Genomic DNA, 6,874 nt, shown 5'->3' with positions numbered 1-6,874 from the left:
AATCCTAAAACAGAAAACAACTCAGTAGATGCCAGAGGAGAGGGAAGTTACAGGATGAGCAAAATAGGACAAGTAGATTAAGAGGTACAAACTTCCAGTTATAAATTAAGTCACTGGGATAGAATATACAGTATAGGGAATATGGTCAGTGAAATTGTAATAACTGTGTGGTGACTTGGTAACTGGATTTAAAGTGGTGGTCATTTTGTAATGTACAAAATTGTTGCATCACTGTGAGCCACACCTGGAACCAGTATAGTATTTTAACTCAATTATACTTAAATAAAAAAGATAAAATATTCCTCTTTACTTTGAGCCACAGAAATACAATCACAAATATTTTACACTGTGATATTCATTCCTATTCCCTGGAGGTATGAAAATTAGTTGACTTTTTCTAACTTATAATTTAAAAATTTTTGAAAACTGTTACTGTATATTTTCTTCCTTGAAACTCTTAGCTCATATCTGATATATATATATATATATATATATATATATATATGATTTTATGTTCATTCAGCCATGTCTCTGTGAACTAACTAGCTAGTTTTCAGTGTCTGCTTTAACTTGTATCATGCAGAATGGAATAGAAGTCCAAAAATTGTATTTTCAGTGCAGGAATGTAGGAGATATTTACAATGAATACTTGTAGTAGATGCCAACCGTGGTCTTTTCCAACTTCTAGAACCAACCAAGACTCTATTCCAGATCTTGTATGGTGCCAAAAATGATTGACCCAAAGCATAAGATAGCTCAATAAGATCCTTTCTTTTGGGAATTTGAAACCTCCCTGAATATTAGGAATGACCTGAATGAAGCACTTCAGTAGCAAAACTCTGAATAGAAATTCCAAGTTTCTATAGCTCAGCCCTGGGAAAATCTTAGTTTCTGCTTTTTCTCTAGCACATCTTTTGGTTTTGGATTCTACTTCTGGATCCTGCTTTTAGATTTTCTAACAGTTTCTTTTGTTTGAAGATTGATTGGGCCTTAAGGTATATGTCCTATTTAGATCCACACAAAAGCAGACTGGGTAAGGGGAAGCATCAGAGAAAAGAGAGAAAAAATGAATATTTTTATCATGACAGGCAGTTGAGGAGAAAGATTAAATAGAAAACAGGGGTTAACAACATTATGAAGGAAGTATGAAAAGCTAGGGCAAGTGTGCTCATTTAGGCAATCAGTAGATCATTGTTGGGCTTTAAAAATAAAATTTCAAGGAACTAAAGCTGTACTGTAAATTTTTTCTTCTATTTTTATTGGAATACAATTGCTTTACAATGTTGCATTAGTTTCTGTTGTACAACATTGTGAATCAGCCCTGTGTATACATATATCCCATCCTTTTTAAGCCTTCCTCCCATCCCTCCATTCCACATATCTAGGTCATCACAGAGCATCGAGCTGAGTTTCTTGTGTTATAGAGCTGCTTCCCACTAGCTATCTATTTTACTCATGGTAATGTATATGTGTCAGTGTTACTCTCTCAATTCATCCTCCCTCTCCTCCCCGCAATTTGTCCACAAGTCCATTCTCTACATCTTAGTATAACTCTATTCCTGTCCTGCAAATAGGTTCAACAGTAACATTTTTCTATTAATAGATTCCATATATATGTGGTAATATACAATTTGTTTTTCTGACTTACTTCAATCTGATAGGGTCAAGGTTCATCCATATCACTTAAAGTAACTCAATTTCATTCCCTTTTTATGGCTGAGTAATATTCTATCACTGGAGAAGGCAATGGCACCCCACTCCAGTACTCTTGCCTGGAAAATCCCATGGACAGAAGAGCCTGGTAGGCTGCAGTCCATGGGGTTGCTAAGAGTCGGACATGACTGAGCGACTTCACTTTGACTTTAAAGTTGCATGCATTGGAGAAAGAAATGGCAACCCACTCCAGTATTCTTGCCTGGAGAATCCCAGGGATGGGGGAGCCTGGTGGGCTGCCATCTATGGGGTCTCACAGAGTCAGACACGACTAAAGCGACTTAGCAAGCAAGCAAGCAATATTCCATCACACACACACACACACACACCCCATATCTTCTTTATCCATTCATCTGTTGATGGACATCTGGCTGCTTCCATGTCCTAACTATTGTAAATAGTGCTGCAGCGAACATTGGAGTCCATGTGTCTTTGTGAATTATGGTTTTATCAGGGTATATGCACAGTAGTGAGATTGCTGGGTCATATGATAGTTCTCTGTTTAGTGTGTTTTTTTTTTTATGCTTTATACTTAGTTGTGTTTATTTTTTTTCACAATGATCTTGTGTATGGTACAATTTTATAACAAGATTATTTTAAGAAAATAAACATATCACTTAAATATGCTATTCAAGTTTACACTTCTAATGTGTAGAGACAGGGCTTGAACTTAGACACTCTGAACACAAAACTTTAATTCTTAATACATATCATTTATGATATTTTTTCCTCAATTTCTTAATGAATATTGGCATCATGGATAAACTGAAACACAGCTCAGCACTCACTCTTTAGTGAAGGACTCCTATACTAGGTCTAATATACAAATGTTTTTGAAAAGCTTTCTATCATTTTCTCAGTCAGTGGCAGAGTAAATGAGATTGTAAAATTTGGCAAAGGTGTTACATCAATACTGCTCTTTCTTTATGGGGCATCCATCATTTTACCATGGAGTACGGAAAATTAATTAAGATTTTCTAACACATACATGATATTGGGGAAAATATGACACAAGGGAAATTGTTCACCCTCCTAATGAATGAAGGATGTTCAAATGGAAAAAAAAGAGAGGCAGCAAGGAAAAAGGGTAAGAATGTTGCAGATAAGCACAGGTGTGTCAGATGCACCTACAGTAAGAGGCACTATAGAGGAGTGAGTGTGAATGTAAGAAGACTCAACGGCTTGGTGAGCACAGAGTCATGGGGGCACCACAGTTCATAGGACTGAAATATGGAACTATGTTCTGAGGAAAGGAACATGAAGAGACTGTATAAATGGGAAACCCATGGTTGGTGACATTGAGAAATAAGACAGTGCGAGCCTCATAGTCTAGGAAAACCCCAACACGATGAGGAGAAACACTCAGGGAGAGGGTTAAAATCACAGGACCTGAGAAGGAAGACTCAAAGGCATTATATACAGAATCATGTTTTAACCCTATGACCCAATAGCCATTTTTAGGTTGATATCTTGAATAAACATTGTGACAATTTCCACAATTTCTATTTTTAGGTTTATATCCTGAAAAATCAATTGGATAATTTCCATTTCCACAATTTCCAAATATTGATGGTACTATCATGATATTTTCACATTTTCCACCACATACCCCCAGGATCCAGGCACTTTTCTTTAACATGTCTACCTCCCAGTAATGTCTCCCTGATGTGATAACTGGGGAGCCCAGGACACCAAAAGTTTCATAATTATAATTCAAGTACGCATTATAGCCTTGGTCACTGGATGCATATCTAACTTGTCTCTGATCCGGAAAAATGACAACATTTGCACACTTGGGAGAATTCAGGGTCACCTGAACCCAGTAGCGTTGCACATCTGTCAGCTCATTAGACACACGCAGTATCTCTCTCAGATCAGGAGCTCGAAACACTCTCCTCTGTTCCCTGGGGAAAGATTTTGGCTTCTTCAGAGCCAAGGTTTCACTCCTTTTCATGATAACATTCGCATCCTGCAGCAGCTCCATTGTTGATCCCTGCAAATGGCGCTCCACATCTGAGATGAGATTGCTCACCAATAGCTTCTCTTGGACCAGATCATTCTTAGATCATGCCAGCTCTTTGAGAATAACTCCCAACTCATCCTTCAGTTTTCTCAGTTCCTTAATCTCCTCATTGTCCAGGATTTGTCTTAGTTGTGTAAACTTTCCCTGGACATTTTGTATCTCATTTTGTATTTGAATCTTCCAAGTAGACATCTCTTCTCTGACTTTAATTTCCAACTCCTCAGCTTCCTGTTTTTTCCCCTTCAGCCTCTGCAGACACGATTGGAGCTTTTTCTGGTACTCTGGCGCAATCTCCTCCATGAGGAATGTGATGTGACCTCGGTGCTCCTGAGATCACTCACAAAGCCAACAAATGACCTTCCCATCCTGCTCACAGAAGAGGTGGAGTTTCTCTCCATGGTGAGCACAGAGATTTCTCTCTTGCTCCACCTCTGGGCTCACCTTAACCTCTCAGAGTCTCTGCACTATATTGGTCACATGCCTGTTAGGCCGCAGGTTCCCAGGCTTAAGGAACCTCCATACTGTTCTTTGTATCAGTTCAGTTCAGTCACTCAGACATGTCTGATTCTTTGCAACCCCATGAATTGCAGCATGCCAGGCCTCCCTGTCCATCACCAACTCCCAGAGTTCACTCAAACTCATGTCCATCGAGTAGGTGATGCCATCCAGCCATCTCATCATCTGTCGTCCCCTTCTCCTCCTGCCCCCAATCCCTCCCAGCATCAGAGTCTTCTCCAATGAGTCAACTCTTCACATAAGGTGGCCAAAGTACTGGCCATGATAAGTACTGGAGCTTCAGCTTTAGCATCATTCCTTCCAAAGAAATCCCAGGACTGATCTCCTTTAGGATGGACTGGTTGGAACTCCTTGCAGTCCAAGGGACTCTTTCAAGAGTCTTCTCCAACACCACAGTTCAAAAGCATCAATTCTTTGGCACTCAGCTTTTTTCACAGTCCAACTCTCACATCCATACATGACTACTGGAAAAACCATAGCCTTGACTAGAAGGACCTTTATTGGCAAAGTAATGTTTTCATATGCTTTTCAATATGCTATCTCGGTTGGTCATAACTTTCCTTCCAAGGAGTAAGTGTCTTTTAATTTCATGGCTGCAGTCACCATTTGCAGTGATTTTGGAGCCCCCAAAAATAAAGTCTGACACTGTTTCCAGTGTTTCCCTATCTATTTCCCATGAAGTGATGGGACCAGATGCCATGATCTTCGTCTTCTGAATGTTGAGTTTTAAGCCAACTTTTTCACTCTCCTCTTTCACCTTCATCAAGAGGCTTTTTAGTTCCTCTTCACTTTCTGCCATAAGGGTGGTGTCATCTGCATATCAATAATCTGAGGTTATTGATATTTCTCCCAGCAATCTTGATTCCAGCTTGTGCTTCTTCCAGCCCAGCGTTTCTCATGATGTACTCCGCATAGAAGTTAAATAAGCAGGGTGACAATATACAGCCTGGAGGTACTCCTTTTCCGATTTGGAACCAGTCTGTTGTTCCATGTCCAGTTCTAACTGTTGCTTCCTGACCAGCATACAGGTTTCTCAAGAGGCAGGTTCTCTTGAAGAGTTTTCCACAGTTTATTGTGATCCACACAGTCAAAGGCTTTGGCATAGTCAATAAAGCAGAAATTGATGTTTTTCTGGAACTCTCTTCCTTTTTCCATGATCCATGGGCTGTATCAATTTACCTTCCCAACAGCAGAATAAAAGGGTTCCCTTTTCACCAATCCTCTCCTGTATTGTTTGTAGATTTTTTTTGTGTGGATGGCCATTCTGGTCAGTGTGAGGTGATACCTTTGTAGTTTTGATTTTGATTTCTCTAATAGTGATGTTGAGCATCTTCTCATGTGCTTCTTGGCCATCTGCATGTTTTCTTTGGAGAGATATCTGTTCAGGCCTTACACCCATTTTTTTGATTGGATTGTTTGTTTTTTGGTATTAAAGTCCATAAGCTATTTGTATATTTTTGAGATTAACATTTGTTGCTTCATTTGAAAATATTTTCTCCCATTTGAGGATTGTCTTTTCATCTTGTTTGTGGTTTCCTTTGCTGTGCAAACTGGAGAAGGAAATGGCAATCCACTCCAGTACTATCGCCTGGAAAACCCCATGGAAGGAGGAGCCTGGTAGGCTAGAGTCCATGGGGTCGCAAAGAGTCAGACACAACTGAGTGACTTCACTTACTTACTTACTTTGCTGTGCAAAAGCTCCTAAGTTTAATTAGGTCCCAATTGTTTATTTTGCTTTTATTTTCATTATTTTAGGAAGTGGGTCAAAAAGATCTTGCTGTGATTTATGTCAAAGAGCGCTTTTCCTATGTTTTCCTCTAACAGTCTTATATTGTCCAGTCTCCTATTTAGGTCTTTCATCAATTTCAAGTTTATTTTTGTGTATCGTGTTAGGTCGTGTTCTAATTTCATTCTTTTACATGTAGCTGTCCAGTTTTCCCAGCACCACTTGTGGAAGAAGCTGTCTTTGCTTCATTTTATATTCTTACCTCCTTTGTCATAGTTTATGTGACCATATGTGCATAGGTTTATTTCTGGGCTTTCTATCCTGTACCATTCGTCTATATTTCTTTCTCTGTTCCAGGACCATACTATTTTGATTACTGTGGCTTTGTAGTATAGTCTGAAGTCCTTCTTCACAGAATTGAAACAAGAAAAACTTCCATTTTGTATAGAAATACAAAAGAAACTGAATAGCTAAAATAATCTTGAGAAAGAAAAACTCCAGCTCCGTTTTTCTTTCTCAAGATTATTTTGGCTATTCAGTTTCTTTTGTATTTCTATACAAAATGGAAGTTTTTCTTGTTTCAATTCTGTGAAAAATGCCATTGGTAATTTGATAGGAATTGCACTGAATTTGTAGATTGCTTTAGGAAGTATACTCACTTTCATTATGTTGATTCTTCCAATCCAAGAACATGGTATTTTCCCACATGTTTGTGTTCACTTTGGTTCCTTATATCAGTGTTTTATAGTTTTCTGAGTATAGATATTTTGCTTTCTAAGCTAGATTTATTCCTAGGTAAACTTTTAAGGAGTAGTGTGAGTAGAAAGAAAATGAAAGCATTCTTAGGGTATCTGATTTAAATAAACACAGTTTGAGCTTGGTGAGTTATCAAGTAA

At 38.5% G+C, this 6,874-nt stretch overlaps 1 pseudogene; it reads right to left on the bottom strand.

The window, feature by feature from the left end:
• Positions 1 to 2,268: 2,268 nt before the first annotated feature.
• On the bottom strand, positions 2,269 to 5,515 carry LOC102283392 (tripartite motif-containing protein 5-like; annotated as a pseudogene).
• Between the last annotated feature and the right edge of the window lie 1,359 nt (positions 5,516 to 6,874).

The sequence above is a fragment of the Bos mutus genome, chromosome 9 (genome assembly GCF_027580195.1).
Source record: "Bos mutus isolate GX-2022 chromosome 9, NWIPB_WYAK_1.1, whole genome shotgun sequence".
NCBI lineage: Eukaryota > Metazoa > Chordata > Mammalia > Artiodactyla > Bovidae > Bos > Bos mutus.
This window is presented reverse-complemented; position numbering and strand designations above follow the sequence as displayed.